Source organism: Pteronotus mesoamericanus, unplaced genomic scaffold, assembly GCF_021234165.1.
Source record: "Pteronotus mesoamericanus isolate MK-2021 breed Mesoamerican mustached bat unplaced genomic scaffold, CSHL_Meso_final scaffold_85, whole genome shotgun sequence".
In the NCBI taxonomy this organism is placed as follows: domain Eukaryota; kingdom Metazoa; phylum Chordata; class Mammalia; order Chiroptera; family Mormoopidae; genus Pteronotus; species Pteronotus mesoamericanus.
The window spans coordinates 16,098,607-16,120,394 of record NW_026555329.1 but is presented as its reverse complement, the minus strand read 5'-3'; the positions used below and the strand labels follow the sequence as shown (position 1 = coordinate 16,120,394).

General features: G+C 40.7%; 1 protein-coding gene across 2 annotated transcripts in view; it reads right to left on the bottom strand.

Moving 5' to 3' along the window:
- Positions 1 to 6,802, bottom strand: part of ICA1 (islet cell autoantigen 1) — a 136,122-nt gene extending 129,320 nt beyond the window's left edge. For both annotated transcript variants that reach the window (XM_054563910.1, XM_054563911.1), the window contains exon 1: positions 6,735 to 6,802. The gene's annotated coding sequence lies outside the window, so the exon portion shown is untranslated. The remainder of the gene's footprint in view (positions 1 to 6,734) is intronic.
- Between the last annotated feature and the right edge of the window lie 14,986 nt (positions 6,803 to 21,788).

The window sequence follows — 21,788 nt, the reverse complement described above, 5'->3', positions numbered from 1 at the left end:
TCTAAAACTAAACTTACCTCCCTCTCTCTCTACCCCAAATCAATCTTCCGCCTGTGGTCCCTCTGTTAATTTACCAGCATGAAATCCACTGAGTGGCCCGAGTTGAAAACTTGACTTCTCTCTCATCTTTTGAAGCCAGTCTCCAAGCTCTTTCCATTCTACCTAAAAAGCTATTAGTTACATCTTCTCCTGTCTATATTCACATCCAGGACTTAGTGTAGGCCTTCAGAGGCAATATTATCCCTGTATCTGCCAACTCCAATCTTTTACACCACAGTATGAGCTATCATTATAATATGCAAATCTAATTATACCACCCTCCTACCAGAGAAAATTCTAAACTTCTAAGCAAAAAAACCCAAGCCTCTTCACATTCTGGCTCCCTTTCCAAAAATACGTTACTATCCCTCACACAGAACTATTCCTCTGGTCCTTTGAGAATGCTAGAGTCTTCCTGTATATGCTATGCCACTTGCAAAGTTTCCTGCCACTTGAAATGCCCTCCCCTCTTTTATCCAGTGGGTCAACTTACACCTTATTGCCAGGCTCTCCTCAAATGTCACCTCCTCCATGAAGCCTCCCCCCACCCAACATCCACCCTGCCACCCCTCAGGGGCCTGCCACCCTGTCCTCATCACTGAAGAATGAACTGCCCCGTGCTGGTGGTAGCCTGCACTCCCATTACTCTCCCACCATCAGCTAATTACGTCGGCATCTCCCGCACCAGACTGCGAGTCCCCTGAAAGCGGAGACCCTACCTGGTTCCTCTTGGTCTCCTTACACCAAGCAAAGTGCCTGAAACATCAGGCCTCTAGTAAATATGTGATGAACAAAGGGCAATAATTATGTGCTACTATTTACAGAGCACTTCACATGTGTGAAGCCTTAACCCTATTATCTCATCCCCACACCACCACCAGGAAGGGGCTTCACCCCCTTTAGAAAGTGAGGGGGAAAAGGTGAAAAGGTGAAGGAATTAAGAAATACAAATTGGTAGTCACAAAAAAAGTCATGGGGATGTAAAGTACAGTATAGGAAATAAAGTCAATAGTATTGTAAGAGCTATGTAAGGTGCCAGGTGGGTACCTGAAGTATCAGGGAGATCACTTTGTAAAGTATATGATTATCTAACCACTACGCTCTACACCTAAAATTAATACAAAATAATCCTGACTGTAAGCTGTAATTAAAAATAAAGTTCTTACAAAAAAGGAAAAGCTTAGAAAGGTGAAGTAGTTTGCCCATAGTCAACAACATGTAAATTCGGATCTGCTTCTGACTCCTGAGCGCCTGTTTTTAACCACTTTTTTTTACCATTGGATGAATGAGTTGGATAATGGGCTCTATTTCTACAAAAAACAATTTCTCCTAATCATAGGCTCGGGCCCTGTGTTCATCCCAAATCCATTACCACAATGGTGCTTCTGCACAACAAAACCTTGCTGATGGACTCCTGGTGGCTGTCAGGGTTCCTCCCAACACAGAGAGGAGGGACCATTTACCACAATTAGCTCCTTGGACTCCGGCTAAGGATGCACTCCCCCAGAAACATGCAGAGAAGGCCAGATTTCCCCTAAGTACCTTTAGGCTTCATATATTGTTGTCCATGCCCTATTCTGGGAACAGAGAATAGGACATGAGAGATGATGGTAAGTAATGGAAGAGATTTTTAATGTGTGCTCTGGGAAAGTAGCCGCAATACTTTCATAGTCACTCCTTGTACAAATACTCCCACCACTTAGAAAGAGAGTACCTTTCCACACCATACCTAGAGTCTGGGGGTGAACCATATATCATTGTTTATATAATCAGCAGTCCATCACTGAACATATATACCTTGTGTGTCCCACCGCACAGTATTGTATCGCATTCTGTTGTCTTTTTCAGTTGCCTTCTTTTAATTTTATGTATTTTCTGTTAAATGTATTCTAAAATGGACCTCTTTATTTTCTCAAATTCTAATGACAACACTGGTCCCGTATTTTCCACTAAGACCTCCACCATCATGCCTATTCAGCAAATAATTGAAATCAACCCTGTGCTTACCCTGATTATTACATTTAAAATCTCTAATCACAGATGATAAACTTGCCCCAGGTATCTCAGCTAATAAGGGATACACATGCACAGGAGGACTACCTTCCAGTACTCTGTCCCTTTGTACCCCCTCACAGAGACTGTGTTGGGAACTGTTCCTCTCCATTCCCTACCCTTTGCACCTGCCAAATTCCCACTGGTCCTTTAAGGCTCGGCTCAAGGATCCCACCTTCTGTGAACCTTCCCAGGTTTCCTCTGCTCTCTCCCCCACTGGGTGGCTTGCCTCTGGCCTGGGCTTCATCCCTCTCTGTTTTTGCTAAAACATAATTGTCAACTGATTTCTCCACTTCTCCCTCACCAGGCTCTAGCCCCTCCTGAGCAGGATAGGGTCTGGGTCTGTCCGGGATTCCCAGTACTAGCCCAGTGCATGGCCCATGGCATAGACGCAGCATATGCCTGCTGAAAACTAAGCTGCGACCCCACTTCTCTGATTTGGTCTAAAGCCTGGTGAATGATGTCATCTGACTTAGCGGGAGAGATTTCTCATCATGAGCAATGCCATCTTCTCAGATTCCCATGAACTCATTCTCTCTCACTAGGTTTATATTGGGACAAGTAGTTAGCATTAGTTGAGGAACTACCACTTTCAGCCACTGAGAAGTATGCTTTGTGCACCTTATGCTTATCCTGACAACACAGCCAAGTAGACATCATCCTCATTTTATGGGTGAAGCTCAAAATCAGTTATCCTAAGGACCTGGTCCACAGCCACATAGAAGGAAGGTTAAAAGCATGTATTAAATGCCCTATTATGTACAGCCATCCTTGTCCGGGAGAGATTCATTACTATTTAAAATTACTAATACACACACCCACACACACACACACACACACTCAGAGTGCATATATTTGGATGATGAAGTAATGAAAGCGTGGTCAACTAGAATTTACAGAAGTTCAAGGAACTTCTACCACACACATCATCCAAGATATCATGCAGGTGGTCTTAATTTTTTTTTTATCAGATAGTGATTACAATACCTACTTACCCCAAAAGGGGCTGAATATGCGCCTTTGTCAAGGAAAGAGGGCACTGGCCCATTTTAGAGCACTATGTTGGATAAAGAGCTTGGTGCAGCGTTTCTCGAAGGACACGGAAGGACCCTGGATGCCAGAGCCACTTGAGGTGTTAACAGCAGATGAGAGAAGCCAGGCTGGGAATCCACATTTAACAAGCCCCCCAAATGATGCTATTGGGCAGAAAAGTTTGATACATGCCAGGTTAGAACAATGCTCCTCAAACTTTAATGTGCACGTGACTCACTGTGGGACCTTGTTAACGTGCACTTTCAAATTCAGTGAGCCTGGGGGGTGGGCTGAGATTCTGCCTGCCTAACAAGCTCCAAGGGCAAGTCACTGTTGCTGGTCTATAGATCCCACCTGAGTGGCAGGGAGTTGGACGCTCTGTCCCCACTGGAACAAATAAGCTTTGCTTTGTTTCTGGACCACAGATTGCATTCCCCAACCTCAGAAGTATTCCAGAAAGCCCTAATTCTCAGTATTGGTACAAAATCACTGGAACTACTGAAGACCATATTGGAACACCTGCCCTCTCACCAAGGGAAAAGGAGTAGCATTTTTTTCAGATACAAATAGCACATATGTTTAGCATGTGAAAGAATAATTTACTGCTACTACTTGAGTCCTGGTTACTATGTAAAGCATTTTCTGTGTATGTAAAAATAAACAGAAACTTCATTTAGAAAACTCTCGCAGATGTCATTCAAAAACACCACTCTCCCCAATGGAAGGATAACTGCCTTGCATCTGATGGGAAGTGATACTACTTTACTACCTCAGCAGAAGAAGAAAAAGACTCTTCCTTGCCCAGTAAGAGCTCAGACAATGGGAGACTTCCAAAACTCAGCCAATGAAAAGTCACTACATTTCCAACATTCAGTTTCCTCCGAGCCTATAAAAGAGCATTCCTCTCCTTTGTTTCTCTGGACTTACAAGTGGTTTGCATTAGACCACATGTCCTGAATTGCAATTCTTTGTTGTCCATGAATAAACATATTTTTCCAGAGCAATAGCTGGCTATTTGTTAAAGGTCAACATATATTATCTCTACTCCCCACCAGAACTCTAGAAGGTGTGTATTCTTGCTCTGTAAGTATGGAAATGATGGTGTAGAGATGTAAGTAACTTGCTTAAGGTCATGCAACTAGTTAGCTGTTGCAGCTGGGGTTCCAATCCTGCTCCATCGGGATCCGCGGCCTGTGTGCGCTCTGTACACCCTCCCATTATGATAAATATGATTGTGTGTGTTGGGGGGCGGTGATTGGGGAAAAAAGGTTTATCCTCTATCAGTCTTTGAGCATAAAGCTCTGTTGAGGCAGATTCTAGACAGGGATGAGGCTGGGAATAAGGTTAATTAATTAGTGACCTATGTTACCTAATGAATGAAAATATGCAGATAGAAAACTATCCATGGTCCCTATAAATCTGATAATGCAGATGGAGTAAAAGTTACACAAGTGACCAGGGCACTGAGCCTAAATGTTGCCACCCAGCCTTCTAGCTCTGAAGCTCAGCCAGTAAAGAGGAAAAATTCTTCCTGATCCATGTGGCTTATTAACTTCCCTTCCTTCTCCTTTTCTGTAACCTTAGGTTTCCATAACTTTAGAGTTCATTCCAACACAGGTTTTCACTTCCATGTCATTCATTTTCATGGTGGCCACGCCTCCCTGTCTCTGATAAAATGGCCTGCACCTGAACAAATGTACTGTTTAGTCAAATGTTTTGAAAATGCAGCAATATTTAAGGTTTTCTTTGGGGTAACAAAATTTTCTGTATTTTTCACACAGCTGATGTGGAGAAAGAAATGCTCAGAGGAAGCAGTCAGCTAGATACTCAAGTGCACCAACTGGGGAAAAGACAGCTGTAAAATAAACTGTCCAGGCATTTCCATCCAGTGTCTTTAGCATTTAATGACCCATGGGTGGCGTATCCACAGTTAGTCTTTTTAGCATAAGGTTTTTTTCATTATTATAATTTGTACTCAATAGCTTAACTGTCATTTTCTAAAGATCTTTTATCTTCAATACACATAGTACAACTATTTACCTATATAATACCAAAAAAAAAAAAAAAGATCCATTTATAAAGCCACATCTCCTGCAATTAAATATACAGGTATATATATGGTGGTCTAAAACCAGTGACAATAAAACTATTACGGATTATAAATGGATTTTGCCCCTACGGTTTATTCTACACACGATGTTTCAAATATAAAAATTAAAACCTAAAGAGAAACTGGTTTGAAAACCACTTAAAAGTATTTTTAGAATGTGTGAGTATTTTAAATAGAAGGTAAGAAAGTAAGAAACTAACTCTGGAGCATTAATTTCAAGCCATTAGCCATTCCCCATTTCACTTCCCAACCCCTAGGAACAGTTTAGATCTCAGAAAATCTAAACTAAATGTCGACAGGAACCAATTTGAGATTTCTCTGAGCACACTTCACTGAGATGTTTGGACACGAACATGTTTGCAGTGAGTCATAATTTACAGAGCCGTAATGGCTAATGCCTACCTACCTTACTTCCTACATTCAATATCATTCTCAAACCAGCTGGTGCTATATTTTCCAGGCCCTGATCATTTTTATAAAGTTACCAGATCACAGTTTCTAAGGCTGCCACCCAGCACCCTTTCTAATGCTGATTTTTGCATGCTATCTAAACACAGGGAAACCTGATTCTCTTTCTAAACTAGGACTCTTCTCCCACCAGGCAGTTAACGCTGGTGAAAGGCGCAGTACTTTCAAGACCCTCCCTTCCCTGTCCTCCCCTCTCCCCCTCCCCCCGCAAAGAAAAGCTGAGGGGCCTAGAGTGCACTCCAGGTAAGAAGACAGTGTGAAAGATTAATGGAGAGTCGTTCTGGGTAACAGCAGGCATAATAACAGGATATGTTCTTTTCTAAAGGAAGCAGGAGCTGCAATAGCCCCGGGTCAGGAAAGGAGGCGTCAGCAACACCCAGAGGAAACGGGCGCGCCAGGGTTTGCAGGGATCTGGCCTGCTTAGGGTCTCTTGCTCGAATCAGGTCCGAGCCGGGTGATCACCTCCCTCGCAGGGGACCAAGCTCAGGCCCCCCGGCACTAGTGGTTATAAAGAGGTACCCATCTGCTCCACGCCACCTCCGCCAAGGATGGGCAATGGGGTGAAGAGAAAAGGCAGACACCACGCGCCGCGGCCGGTGAACTTGTCAACAAGTCAGCCCCGGACGCAAGGACCTTGAGGTCCCGGGGCCGGAGCCGCTGGGAGGCTAGGCACGAGTGGGTGATGTGGGCTGGCGTGGGTCAGGGCGCTGCCGGCGCTGAGGCGAGAGATGGGGCCGGAGCCCGGAACGCTTTCCTCCCGCTCCCTGGGGGCTGACGCACGCTCTCCGGGCGCACGCAGCCGCCAGACCTTCCCAGGCCCTAAGGAGCAGGCGGGGGAGGGGAAGGGGCTTCAGAGGTTCCCGCACGGGGATCAGTGGCAGGAGGAGGCGACCTGCCTGTCACTCGCCGCCCGCGGAGGGCAGAGTTGGCAGTCCCAGGTTGGCGCCCCCGATCGCCCCGGCTGCAGGGCGACTCCCGCTACAGCCTGCAGCCCGCCCGGTGCATCCCCACCCGGGCCCCGGAGGACAGGTACCTCGGAGCCCCGGCCCCCAGGAGCCTCCCGGCAGCTGTCCGAGCGTCCCTCCAGCTCCCTCATCCGACGTCAGCGTCAGCAGAAGGCAAGGGAAGGGGGCGGGGGGAGCGCAGGAACCGGTCCTTCCTGCGGCGGCGGCCGCCAGCCGGAATAGCAACCAGCGGATCCCAAGCGCGCCGCAGCGCAGCGCAGCGCAGCGGCCGGGGGGAGCGGGGCCGGCAGCCCCGGCAGCGCCACCGCCCTCTCTCCCTACCTCTCTCCTTTCGAGACCTCGGTTGGGAGAACGCCCTCAGCAGAACCTCGGGTTCGGAATGAGGGAGGGGGCTATGGCCTCACCTTGTTTGGGGCGGGTCCGGGATGGGGCAAGTGAGTCTCCCTCTTTCTTTTCCCAGGGGTCTTTCCTCCACCTCCCCCACCCCCACCCCCGACCTCCTGGGGGAATCCCTTGCTCGGTTCTACCGCCCAGGTGACCCCGCCCCTGCTCTTTGGCAGTTCTTCACTGGTCCATAGTATTTGCGTCACAATGACCTGGCCGACAGGTGAGAGCCTAGCGAAGGGTATGCTACCTTCTACCGTAAAAGATATGTGTCCTAAGTAGGGTATGCTACCTGCTTCTACTATAGGTTTTTGTGGCTTTAGTGGACAGGAGATTTCATGACTTCAATGCCAAGAAAAGTTACAGAGGCCTGTACCTGTGAATCAAGTTTGAGCTTTAAGGAAAAAGGCTGTGTGTGTTGGGGGGAGGGGGCGTGGGAAACTATGTATATAATTTTTTCATTCCCATATAGTCACATAGCTTTTATACTTGAGTTATTGACACATAGTAATTTCATCTTCTCTTATCCTTTGTCATCGGCAAAGAACCAAACCATGTTTTTAGGGTACCCTGTAGTGATCACGTGAAGAAAAAGTGCTGGAATAGGTACTTGCCAAAATTATCTATGCTGAAAAGCAATCCCAATGTGCTATGACTCAAACCCTGGTTATGTTGTATACTTGTTAACAAGTTTATTGAATAGTCACTGGTTGAAACAATTTCACAGGGTGGAATGAAAGATGGTTATCCAATAAAGATGCAAACAAACCTGAAACCCACCACTAACTGAATGGGCTGCCCATTATGAGCCAGGCATATATGCTGCATACTTTACATGTAATCCTTACAGCAACCCAACAGTGTAGGTAAAATTAATACTCCTGTTTGATGAATAAAAACACTGCCTAGAGTGCCAGAAAGGCATTCAGCTAATAGGATATTGAGGAGAAATTTGAATCCAGGATTGTCTGAACCAGGTGATTTAGCTCAATCTCAAGGTAGAACAGTGGCTGGCCAAATGAATAGCGGAAATGTAAAGGAGAAGATGTCATTTTACTAGATAGGTAATGACAGTACAGCTCCAGAAATGTATATTACCTTTAAAGCCAACATTTTTCTTTGGATATATTCTTTGGGGATTCTGTCTGTCATTGATAGATTTGAGCCTGTCTCCAAATGACACAAAATATGGAGCTGAGCAAAGTCCTTAATAAAGTTTGTAAATAAACAAATAATGAAATGGTATACACAGTAGCAAACTATTGAAAATCTGAGATTCAGGAAGAATTCTGGAAGAGAAAAACATTGCTCCTATATTTGGGTTTTATAAGGAGCGTTCAAACTGACCTGTTAACAACACAAGCTAAAGGATTTTCCTGTTTGTAAAAAGGAAAAAGTGTGTGGGGAGAGGGGAGGAGCAAAACTCTTAAAATGAGGAGGAAGGGGGAAGCCTTCCTTGCAAAAGAAAGATGATTAAGATATTTGTTTTTAAATATTCGATTCCAAGAGCCATTAACATGCATAAAACATGAGTTTGCAAAAAATAAGATTTTTTAGAACAGAATGCAGTGCTACTTCTAACATAGTAGGTCTTCAACAAATGTTGGCTGAATGTGTCAATCAGTTAATTAAAACATTGAGAGAGAAATAGATCACAAAATTTCCTGATTCTATAATGTTCTCCTCTCCACCAGTGGTGATTTACTAGTTACAGGAAAAAGTAAACCTGATTACTTAGAAACCTGTTTATCAAAGACAGGCTTTGTGGTAGATATTTATACTTGTTACAAGAGCCAGTAGAATGGCAGGTTGTGTGTTTGTTTACAAAATACAGATAAGTGGAATATAAGCATTAGGGGAAATGGGCAAAAAAGCTGATTTATATAACTAATGACTCAGGTTTTCTTTTACTTTTCCAAAGGTCAAGGTGAAAACCTGGGCTATGAGTGTAACAACCTGCCATGGAGGCTCCAAAAATGTGTCTGAAAGTGAACAGATATAGGATACAAGCACTATTTGGTCAACATGGTGCTGAAATTCCTAAGGCTCCCAGAGAGTGTAAGATAAAGCATTAAATGACCCTTCATCATTATTAATGCTGTCCTAAAATTTAGGGTCATATTTGAGGGAGAAAATAATACATTTGTGCTCAGTCTACATAAGCTACAATGAGTGCTTATCTTCCCACTTCAAAAGTTGCTCCACCTTTAACACTTCCATTTGTTTCTGGGTGTCAGGTTGTTTCATTCTTGCAGAGCACCCACAAGGTACTAGTGAGAAATGAAACAATGGGTCTAAGAAGAAAATAGCTATTGAATGAAGGAATCTGAAATTAAGAAGGAAATAATGCGCAGTTTTCGGAGTGGAACAGGATGATTAAAAAAACTTCAAAGAAAAAAATCCTTACATATTCAATTCAATGACATTTATTTTTATGGCATCCAAGGTTCAAGATGTGCTAGTAGGACCTCATAAATTAGGAATTGGATTAGGCTGCCATTACCAGGAACCCAGAAGAGCAGTGGATGAAATGAAATCAAGGTTTATTTTATTGCACATTAAAGAATTCAGAAAGTAGGCAGTCCAGAGTTTGTACAGCCTCCACTAAGTCACCACAGTATTGCCCTCTTCTTCCATGCCACCATTCTGAGCAAAGTAATATTGCTTCAAGGTAAATGCAGGGGAGGATGTGGAGAAATAGAGACCTTCATACATTGCTGATGGGAATGTAGAAGATGCAGCCACTTTAGAAAATGGTCTAGAAGTTCCTCAATAATTAAACATAGAGTTATCATATGACCCAGCAATTTCACTCCTAGATATGCGCCCAAGAGAAATGAAGATCTATGTCTGCACAAAAACTTGCACGTGGATATCTGTAGCAGCATTATTCAGAACAGTCAAAGGCTGGAAATAATCCAACTGTCCATCAGTGGATGACTACATAAACAAAATACAGTGTGTCTATATAATAAAGTATTATTGAGCCATGAAAAAGAATGAAATACTGATACATGTTGTTACTTAGATGAACTTTGAAAACATTATGTTAAGTGAAAGAGGCCAGCCATAAAAGTGTACATGTTACATGATTCCATTCACATGAAAGTCTAGAATGGGGGACTCTGTAGAGACAGAAAGTAGGTTAGTAATTGTTTAGGGTGAGAGAGTAAAAGAAAAATACACATAAATGTATATATGAACATAAGAAATTCTTCATCTACATTAATACAATACACTTAGTGGGCTACTGATACATTGTTTTATGGCCTGAATACTCCTTATGGTCTCCCCAACCTGAGCAAGAAAGGTAGAATGCCCTTCTTCCTCTTGATCTGTGGGCTCCATGATTCAAATGAGTGCTCCACCATTCATCCAGATGTATTTATAGTATCCTACAGCTCTGAAATCCTTTTATTTTCTGAGTTATCTCTGACAGTACTCGTGGTACCTTTTTCTAGAGTATGATGTTAAGCTAGAGCTTTAGCTATTATTGTCAGTGTGTTTAAACCAATCCAGACCATTATTAAAAATTAAAAGCTAAAAGAAAAAGAGCTATACATATAAGTCCAAATCCCTTCAAAGCTCTGCTGAAAAATATCACTTTTCCTTCAGAGTTGCTGGGAGATTAAAGTTAGATACTCTATAAGAATAAACTTTAAATAAATTATTTAAAAATTATTTTTAAATTTATTCTGTGATTTTTATTGGTGATAAAGAAATGGAAAGAAAAGTTAAGCTAAATGTTATTGGCAAAATAAAGTCATTTTTTCCTGTATTGTGTAATACTTAAAGAGGAATTAGATGTACTTAAGAACATGAGCTAAGTATCTTGACCAAGTTTGGTTTAATTCCTGTAATCATTTGTGCTCTCTACATAGCAAAACAAAGCTGCTATGATACCCTCAGCAGAATGAGTTATGTCTTTAAGCAAATTTGTGTGTGCATGTGAAAATAGAACACATATTTAATTAATAGCATTAAGTTTTGTTAATTAAAATTAACTTCCTTTCCCTTCAAAATTAAGGCTGCAATGAAGAGGGAAGGCTTATTTTATGCTAAGGAGAAAGGTAATTATTTTCATTGGCAAAACAGCTTAGATTCCTGTATAAATAATGCAGCTCTGCACCAAGCAGCATCTGTTGGAACTTTTGCACGAAAGTCATGTGCCACCTAGCATGATCCTGCTTCTGACTAGGAACTGTGCTGGGATTTGGGGAAACCTTAACCTAGAGTTTATAGCTGTGTCCTGGTCTTGGCAGACATAGGGCTCATGACCCTTCAAAGAGTCACTATCCAGTAAAGAGCAGGACTAACCAAAAGATTTGGATGGAGCTCTCTAGGTCTTGCTCTCTTTGTCTCTCTCTCTCTCTGTCTCTCTCTGCCGCCCCAAGAACACAGGTGCAGATAATAAAGGTAATTCAGGGAAAGCATGGGTCAAACATTTGGTTTAGGAGGCTGAATTAGGACCACCACCCATGTATCCTCACTCCTGATCAGATGTGCTTTTCTTTTTCTACTTTTAACTCCTTTATTAACTTGTGTTGGTGGGAATTGTTACTGTATTTTGCCATGTATAATGCACACCCACGTTTTTGGCCCAAACTTTCAGGGAAAAAATCTTTTGCTTTTAATTCAGTTTTTTATATCTTTATATTTAGATACTTGTTTTTTGTATTATAAAGAAAGTTTAGCATTTATTTTTTAACATATTATGGTGCAAGGAATTTTATGTAACAAGTAATTACAAAACACAAGAACCAATACAAGGTACAATAAATTTTATGTACCAGTAACAAATTTACGATATTTATGCATCATAGAAGCTAGATATGGAATTAATACTACCCATGTATTATGTGCATCCTCACTTTCCCTCAAAAATTGTGTGCCTTTTATACAGCAAAATATGGTAATTATTTCCCAATGCTTATTCTCCATTTTTCCTATAGTAATATAAATTTCAGCTGGGTACATTGTTACACAGCAAATGACTATATTTTCTAACTTCCTTTGCTGCAAGGTATGGCCATGTGACCAGGTTCTAGCCAATAGGATGGAACTGATAGACATGCATATAACTTTTGGGTCATGCCCTTGAAAGAAACACACCTTCACCTTTGCCTTCCCCCTTTTCCACTGGTTGGATCACCTTTGAGCACACAGGTAAGGGCAATATACAAGGGACAAAAAAGAGCCTGAATCCCTGATCACCTGATCTGCTGTACTGCCCTGGTTCTCCCACATGTACTGTTATGGAAAGGAAATAAAGTTCAATGTTGTTTAAGCCACTATGTCTTTGGGTATTATCATAGCCCAGCTTTTATTGTAATTAATCCATCTGTCCTGTGATGTTGGATTAGCTCTTCATTTCTCATGTTTATATTTTAAAAGAATAATTCTCAATCCCTGGGCCGCAGGGCCAGATGGTTTTTAGTGTTAATGCAAAAGATCATGGGATGTGAATCTCTAATAACTAGTGTCTGCAGATAATGCCTGTAGTATGTACCTGCTTGACATATACAGACTACAATTTTAAAAATACTTATGATGCATTTATAAAACAAATTCTTGAAATGAAGTTATGTTGGTGATAAATCTTTTAGTTTTGTACATCTGAAAAGGTCTACTTCACCTTGGTTTTGTAATATTATTTCATTAGTAATGAACTCTAGGTTGACTTTTTTCCAATATTTAAAAAATATAATTCCAACCTTGTTCTAGCTTGCACTGTTCCAGGCTCAAAATCTGTCGTTCTTATCTTTGGTTCTCTGTGTCTTTTTTCTACCCTTTGGCTGCTTTTTAAAGACTTTTCCCCCTTATCATTAGTTTAAATAAGTTTGATTATCATGTTGTTGGTGGGGTTTTTGGTGGAGGAGGTGGTTGTTGAACTTCTTGGAGCTGTGGATTTATAGTTTTAATCAAACCGTGAAAAACTGCAGCCACAAAAATAGCCACACAGTATTGAGAGAAACGAAGTCAAATAACTGACATCGCCTGACTTCAAGAATTACTATCAAGCTATAGTAATCAAGACAGTGTGGTATTGGCAAAAGAATAGACAAATAGGTCAATGAAACAGAGGCAGAAATTCGATAATCATCTGATTTTTCACAGAAAGTTTAGGCAATTCAATGGAGAAAGGATAGGTTTTTCAACAGTGCTGAAGCCACTGAACCTTCACATGCCCCAAAATGCATCTAGACCAGACCTTATACCTTTCATAAAAATTAACTCAAAATGGATTATAGATCTAAATGTAAAATGCAAAACCATAAAACTTAGAGGATAACATGTGGGGAAATTTAGATAATCTGGGGTTTGGTGATGACTCTGTTGATACTACACCAAAGGCAAAATCTATGAAAGTAAAAATGGATAATTGAACTTCATTAAAAATAAAAACTTCTGTTCTGCAAAAGACACTGTCAGAAGATAAGCCACAGACTGGGAGAAAATACTTTCAAAAAACATCTGATAAAGGACTGTTTTCTAAAATATGTGTTTTTTAGAAATCTTAAAACTCAACAATCAGAAAATGAACAACCCAATTAATAAATGGGCAAAATTCTGGGCAAACACTTTACTAGAGATGACATACAGATGGGAAATAAGAATATAAAAATGTGCTCTATCATATATAATTAAGGAGTTGCTAATTAAAACAGTGAGATACCACTGCACACCTATTTGAATGGCTAAAATAAAAAACATTGAAAACACCAAATACTAATGAGGATGTGGAGCAAAAGGAATTGTTATTTACTGCTGGTGGGAATGCAAAATGGTACAGCTCTTACTATACGATCCTGCCATTGCAATTCTTGGTATTTAGCCAAGTGAGTTGAAAGTATGTCAACACAAAAACATGCACACAAATATTTATAGCTTCACATGAATATTTATAGCAGCTTTATTAACAATTGCTTAAAATTGGGAGCAACTAAAATGTCCTTCAATAAGTAAACAGATGAACTGTGGTACATCCACACAGTGGAATATTAATCAGTATTAAAAAGAATTTGCTATCAAGCCATGAAAAGACATAAAGGAAGCTTAAAAGCATATTGCTAAATAAAAGCCAGTTGAAAAGGCCACACAAGGTATGATTCCAGCTATATGACATTCTGGAAAAGGCAAAACCAGAAAGACAATGAAAAAAAAAAATCAGTTGTTAGTGCCTTGGGTGGAAGGAAGAATAAGTATTATTTCCTAATATCCAACATTTTGAGTAGTATTTTGTCTATTTTAGTTATTTCACATGGGAGCATATATCTGGTACCTGTTATTTCATCTTAATCAGAAGTAAAAGTCCATTGATGAATTAATAGTAACCTTACATTATATATTTTCTTGATTAATATATATTATGTGTATTACTACTACTTAGTGAGGGGAGGGTCTAGGCATTTTTTTATATTGAGGAAGGGTTTTTATGAATACTCCCACTGAAATGTGGGCAAAAGCCAGGGACAAGCAGTTTATAAGACACTGATATAGTAAAAATTAAAAAAATACTATTTTTCAATAAAAAATTCTCATCTTAAGCCTTAGTTGGTTGGAACATCATAACCAAAAGTTCTGAGTTCAATTCACAGTCAGGGCATGTGCCTGGCTGCGGGTTCGATTCCCAATACTGGCCTGTGCAGAAGGTGGTCAATCAGCGCTTCTCTCTTGTATTGATGTTTCTATCTCTCCCTTTCTCTCTAAAAGCAATGAAGAAAATGTCCTCAGGTGAGGATAAAAATTTTTTTTTCAACTTAAAAACATTGTCACCTACCATATTGGCAAACATGAAAAACAAAAATGCTGAAATACTCAGGGTTAATCAGAATATGAGAAATGGACACTCGTAAAATGAGGATAGAAGCAAGAACTTTTGTTTCCAGTTTCATTGAGAAATAATTGACACACATTACTGTATAATTTTAAGGTGTGCAAAGATGACTTGATTTACTTTAATTGTGAAATTATTACCACAACAGATTTAGTTAACATCCATCATCTCATATAGATACAATTGTCTTTAAAAAAGGGAAAAATTTCTTCTTGTGATGAGTATTCTCAGGATCTACTCTCTTAACAACTTTCCTACATGTCGTATGGCGGTGTTAACTATTGTCATCACATTGTACCTTATATCCCTAGCTCATAGTTGTCTTAAAAGAGAAAGTGTGTACCTGTGATTACTTTTCTCCAATTTCACCTCCCCCCACTCCACTTCTGATAACCACAAATCCCATCTCTTTTTCTAAGTGTTTGGTGTTTTTTGCTTTTTTGTTGTTTTAGATTACACATATAAGTGAGATCACAGTGTATTTGTCTTTCTCTAACTTATTTCACTTAGCATAATGTCTTCAAAGTCCATCCACATTGTCACAAGTTATAGGATTTCCTCAATTATGGCTGAATAATATTTATGTATGTGTGTAAATGTATGTATATGTAAGTATGTATATGTGCTGTGTTTGTGTACGTGCACACAAATATACACCACAACTTCTTTATCCATTCATCTACTGATGGTCGTTTAGGTTATAAACAAAAAATTCATACAATTTTATATAGGGCATTTTGGCAATACATGCATAATGTTAATTGTATATACGTGTGATTCCACATTTTCACTTTTAGAATATTTTCAGGCAGAAATATTTAGGTGAGTGTATAAAAGTGAACACATGAAAATGAGTAACACAACACTGTTTATAATATTAAAACTTTGAAAACAGTAAATTACCCCTCTCAAAGAAAGATTGTTTAACTAAATTACGGTACATTTACATATAAAAACACTGATAACTATTAAAAAGAAATGAGGTCAAGATTTTTTTAAAAGTGAAAATACCAACTTGCACAACACAGCACAAAATATAATTCTATTTAAGTAAATTTTTTATATATAACATTCAAGTATAAATTTCTAATGATATTTACTAAAATGTTATCAGAGGCTTTCTCTGGGAGTGATCTTTTTTTGACTGAGGTTGGAGTTGGGGGAAAGATGATTTTTCACTTATGCTCTTTAGTAACACTTGTCTTTTTTACAGCAGAGTACATACAGTATTTTCTAATTTTCAGGTTCCCCCGCTGGTCTGGAATCTGTGTCTCTAGGGCTGTGGTTCTTGAACTTGAGTGTGCATCAGTGGCGTCTGAGAGGCTCGTTGACAGTGTGCTCCCCATCTCAGACCTAGTCGATTACCCTTTGGGTTGAGGCCTAGGACTCTGCATTTTAAGCTATCTTCTTAGGTTATTCTGATGTACACTAAGTTTTGAAAACCATTGGGTCTATGGATCCAAGAGGCTGGTGTAGCTTTGGTAAGGTAGAGAATACTAAGGGAGAGCTCATGCGATCCAGGTCCCAAACTGTAAGAAACCCTGTGTTCCCTTGAGACAGCTCCTACTATGGGAAAGGTGGGCAGAGCAAACCTTCCAAGGTCAGGGAGGGGGTACGGAGGCTCCATTACCTGCGGCAGCGCAGGGTCCGCCATCCGCCGCACTCTCACAATGACCTCCGCCCGCAGTTGGTAAGTTTGCAGCGGTGTGGCCTATCCTCTTTTGTTGCCAGTTTTAGAATGGAGCCTACATCAGAGGGGATGCAGTGAATACTTTCTTGATTTACATTGAGGAAATTCTACTTTTCCTTCTCTTTTTCTGTCTTCCCTTGCTTCTTCAACCTGACCTTTTCCCATTTGTTGTCTTTTTGCCCTGGTTTGTGGGTTTGTGGTCTACTCTTGAGGAAACATCCATCTAGAACAGATCTAGACACCAAAAACAAACAAACAAAACCAACCAACCAAACAAAACACACACACACACACACACACACACACACACACCCTATATCTGAAATCATATCAATATCAATTAAATCCCCCAATTCATCAAGTTGTACCAATATCACATTTGATAATTCACTTGGGTTAATTATTTTTACTATTATGTGTAATTGTATTTGGCCCATCTTAATTTTATGACTATTCTGTGTTTGAAAATGTTTACTCCCACTTACTAGAATTGTAATACATTGAGGTGTCATATGCCTTTGATTTCAGATAAGCTGCACAACACACAGTAAATGATATTCTGCTAAAATATGCTGGGTTGGTAAGAACACGTAAGTATGGATCATTGGCTTTTCATATTTGGTATTTTATGTCTTAAAGAAACTTGTGAATTGTTCATTGATTTTTATGTTAAATCAGTACTGAATAAGCATTAGCTCCAGCAGTACTTGTAGTAGAATCTTAAAACAGACTACAAAAAGTTAATTATGATAAAAGCAGGCAACTTGATTAATCTTTCTACAAAAACCTTTGCTTAAAACTGCAATCATATGTACAGCTTTCTGTTCACTTCCTCCCACCCCCTGCTCCCATAGACAAGTTGTGTTCTTCACTGTGATTTGAAAAGGACTAACCACAAGGCTAGATAAGAGATTTAATATTATCTGCACCATCTCTATCTTTGTTTAAGCACTATTACTTCTCACTTGAGTGAGGGTGATTGCCCCTCCTTCCTGAACTACCCTCCTAATCCATTCCCTAGCCTGAGGTTTTGGTGATCTTTCTAAAGTATGAATTTATTTATTTCTCTCTTTTGCTTACAATCTGTTGTCCCCTGTGCAGCGGTTATCTGTTGCTCTGGCCGCCCAGAACAACTACTTTATTTATGGAAATGAGATTCTTAAATTTATTAGTGGGAGCATTTCCCTCCTGGGAGCAAAAGCTGAAAGAGGAGAAGTTCAAACCTGCCCGTGGCCATGTTTTTGCCATGTGCTGGAACCCAGGCAGTAATGGGAAAGCATGCAGCCAACCCACGGGGAGATGCATGTGTGCAAAGTAGGGAGCAACCTGCTAGTGGTATTAGAAGTCCTGGTTCAAGTTGTCCCTAAACCTTGGCTGTAGTCCGTCTTTGCATACGTTGTCTGTTCCACCTTTCCTGGTTTCACATGAGATACTCTAGTACATTCCTATAAAGTCTCCCCTTTCACCTAAGCCAGCTGAAAATAGGTTTTCATCACATGCAAACAAAAGGGTCTTGATTAAAGTAGCATGTAAAGGCCCTTTTGATATGACCTCAGCTGATCAATTCGGTCTTCATATAACCCTTAGGAAGATGCCCAGCTGCAAGTGCAGAACACTGACAGACTTGGATAATGAAGACATTTCTTCCTTTCACATACCAAGGAGTTTAGACAAAGATAGTTCCAGGGACAGTTGATTAGCTCAACTAAATGCCAATGCCTTAGACAGCTCTTTTGCAATTCTTTGGGTCTTTTCCTTGATCACAAGATAGCTGTAGCAGCTTCATCTAGACAGCTTTTAAGGCCTATGTGAGCATCCCAGACAGGGAAGAAGGGAGCAACAGCTTTCTCCTTGAGAGGGCTTGATTTTGGCCTGGAAGGGAAGCTTCAGCTGACTTCTCCTTAGATCTGATTGGCCTAAAACTTTGATGGATTATTAAAATGAATTTACCTTCATTCGCTCCCTAGATGTCCTTAAATCAATGGATCCGTGCCAGTTTTCCGAGGTTCTGTTGTTAGAGAAAGGGAGTTGGGCAAGGAACCGTGTCTACTGCACATAAAGTGCACTTCCATTATTTCCTTACTACCACTATCACCACTACCCAGTTCTAAGAGCCACACTTACTGAGCTGCCTGTGGTGCCCAGACACTCTATGCTCTCTAGGTTCTGGGTCTTCACACATAACATTTGCCCTTCCCAGAACTTGCACTCTTTCCTTCATGTTCTAGCATCTTGGTCTCTATGGCTCCTACTTCTTTCTCCCCTTAGGCCTCAGCTTAGATATCACTTTCTTTGGAAAGTTTTCCCAATCCCTTGATACGTTCTAAGATGGGACTAACAGCCTCTTGTTAGTCCCTTCTTAGAACATATCAAACTATACTGTAATTTGCTATCTATTTATTTGCAACCTCCACTAGACTGTAAATTCAGATGGTTTATTGAGTATGGCCCCACATAGAGCCTACACATGGTAGTTAATCAATAAATACTTGTAGAAGTGAAGCACTTTTTTTTGGATGCACTCAGGATCAACTTGTGTTAAAATCACTTAAAAAAGGTTCATAGAAATGTAGGTGTTTATTTATTTCTGATAATTTTTAAAAGGAATAGACAAAAGAGTGATTTGTTAAAAAAATTTCTGATAGACATTTTACATTCGAAAGTCTTGGCTACGGTGGGTTCCAAAGAAAGGGCTTAGCAAAGGATGATTTCCCCCTTAGGTAAGGTAATCTTTATTCTGCTTGTCTTACATAAGAGCTACAGATTCTAAGAACTTTTGAATTGTCCTTAAATAAGTTTTCAAATATGGCAGATTTCTGCACATATATTCATAACATAGTAGATGTAGCTAAGTGATGAACTTACTTGAATATAAGATTCTGTCTTACTCTCCAACTTTTTGCTTCCATTTTATTCAGGAAAAAGCAATAATGAGACATGATAAAGCACTTTCAATCCCTTCTGTAAGCAGACGAGGTCTAAATATGGAATGAATAAATAAAATGAAGTGGGAGAAAAATAATTACCAAATTTGATTACTATAATAAAGCAGCACTTTGACATTTTAGCACTTTGAAGTTAAAAATACTGAGTTTGTAATTCATATGAGGTAATGAAACACTCATCTACAAAGTTTTAATAGAGAATTTTCCAGGCACAGTGAGTTGGGGCCTCTTTGGATCTTAGATACGGCACTGCCACTTTTGGGAGTCATTTGCTGACCTTTTTCTGGGCAACCACCCAACAGCTGCCAGTTTGGTGTGGGGCCCAAAGTGAGAGGGGGCTCTGCAGCTGACCCTTGTGCAAGGCAGGCAGCTCCGCACTGGCCCCGTGAGCTCACAGATCCAGTGCTGCAGGAATTGTCTGGGGCCCGTCTGAAAGCAGTATGGAGCCCGTGACAAGCCCCAACAAGGAAACGCAAAGGCCTCTTTAGCAGATGACCCTTCATTTTGAGAAATGACTCCTAGCTTGTGGCTTGGCTCACACAGAGACAGAATCATCAACCATCTGGCATCAGATGGCCACGTTACCTTGATGCCTCACATAAAACAGTGTTCTCTCAGACACTTAGCCGTAAAGCCGGGCGTTCCCAGCTGTGGTCCCCATCCGGTGAACTGAGGGGGAGGAGGAACGTGAGGAGGCCGAGCCTACAAGAAGCCTGAAGACTCAGGTAAACTGAATGAGCATGCAGCTGCACTCCTATATTATTTTCCTTCCTTGCCTCGTAGGGAGTTTCCTATGACAAGTAGATCAGGGATAGAGTAACTTCAACCTGGTGTACAGATGGCTTCGCATGATGTGCTGGCACCAGGCAGATGAGAGGAAGTACTGTTTTTCAGGGTGGCTCTGAACTACAATTGAGAAGGAATATGCTTACAATGTTAGAATCTGAGAAGAAATTGTATTGTCCACTTTGGAAGGAAGGAAACATTTTATTGTCTATTTTACTTGAGAGCAGGATCTATTCCAATTTTTGAGCTAATTATTTGGCACTGAAGTGCAATCTGAATCTGTAGCAAGTAAGGCACTTGGAATCTAGCGCTGAAGACCCCCTGTTGTGCCAGACTTTAACTCTTTCATTGCCAGATTGGGGAGGGTCAGCGATGTCTTTGAAGGAGGGACCAGAATAACCTGGGCGATGGTGTATATTCTGGGGCAAGGAGCTTGGTTAGGAGAGTGACAATATATTAGAGATGGTGAAGACTGAATCAGCACATACTAGTTAATGTTTAGTCCTGGCCTGAGTAGAGGGTCAGGGACTTAGATGTATCAAGACTAGAGAACTGACGACTAGGAGGTGTTAGGGAAGGGTGGACGGATGACTCAGAATGGGCCCAGACCTTGAGAGTATGTGTTTATGTGAATGCACAGTAAGAGACTATCATTGCACAAGAGGCTCTTAATAACCAGGGGGAAAAATGACTTTTTCTATGGGAGTCGGTCATTTTCCTTCTCCATCTAGTCTGTTAGTTCATGGACCTAACAACCTTGATGGCCAGAATGGAGGTGGTGCTTGGCCTCAGCAACATAAATTTCCTTTCATCAAGACTGATTCTTACACTGTTAGCAACAGTGACCAGCAACGTACTTCTAGGGGACCTGGTCTACTACTTTGTGGCAGATCAGTTATTTTGAGTTGGGAATGCCCCTCTATCATGAAAGAGCAGCAACTTATCATCACAGGAATAGTGTTTATGGATTTGGATTTGCTTTCTCTGCTTACATGCCCCTAAAGCATCACAGGGGTCCACAGATGCCTTCTGATTGATGAACTCACTGCATTGCAAAACGGGCAAGGCAACAGGCTATGGGCTGCCTGGCCTTACTGTTTAAAATATCCAATCATCCTGATGATACTAGGCTTCATTGGAACGACCAATTGGAAACTTAGCCACAACACTATCTAAGATATAGCACCTAGTGATATCGGTGTGCTATGTTTTAGAATATAGGACATGAGCGAAACCAGGGGCCAACACATTTAATATTGTTTTCACAGATGGAATGGAATGGGACCTAGGGGTGAAGACACCTCCTACAATTACACCTATTCTTTCACTTTCAGAAATTTTGCTTTAACTCTTTTAGCCTAAAGAATTTAGTTCTCAATGGAGAAATGCTTCATTCAAGGGTTAAAAAAAAGTAGGCTTTATTGAATTTGTAGCTAAAACTGCCACCTGGACTTGTCGGATTCTTTGTGTACTCAGGGCA